This window comes from Limulus polyphemus, unplaced genomic scaffold, assembly GCF_000517525.1.
Source record: "Limulus polyphemus unplaced genomic scaffold, Limulus_polyphemus-2.1.2 Scaffold90, whole genome shotgun sequence".
NCBI lineage: Eukaryota > Metazoa > Arthropoda > Merostomata > Xiphosura > Limulidae > Limulus > Limulus polyphemus.
Window position 1 is genome coordinate 812,176 of NW_013665700.1, and position 496 is coordinate 812,671.

The following is a 496-nucleotide window of genomic DNA, read 5'->3' on the forward strand; positions in this document are numbered from 1 at the left end:
CTCTATTTCTCTAAAAACAAGAGAGTAAAAAAGGTGAATACAGGTAAATATTAAGCCATAGAAAACTAAATCCATTCTATAGTAAAATATATTATATCAATAATATAACCTTACAATAATACAGTTTTAGTTTTATGGTAACATAGTTCGTTTTTTATATACTTATTCAAAAGTATTGAATATACTACACTTTCGATAGCATAGAAAACATATTTCGATAACAAAATATGCTCTCTTAATAGTATTGTAAGCAACATACTGTGTACTCTTGAAGTATCATTATGAAGCTACTGGTAGAATTATTCGACGGGAACAACATAGCTCTTTTTATTATTGCACGTGCCCGGCATGGCCAGGTGGATAAGGCGCTCGACTCCCAATCTGAGGGTCGCGGGTTCGAATCCCCGTCACGCCAAACATGCTCGCCCTTTCAGCCGTGGGGGCGGTATAATGTGACGGTCAATCCCCCTATTCGTTGGAAAAAAAGTAGCCCTCC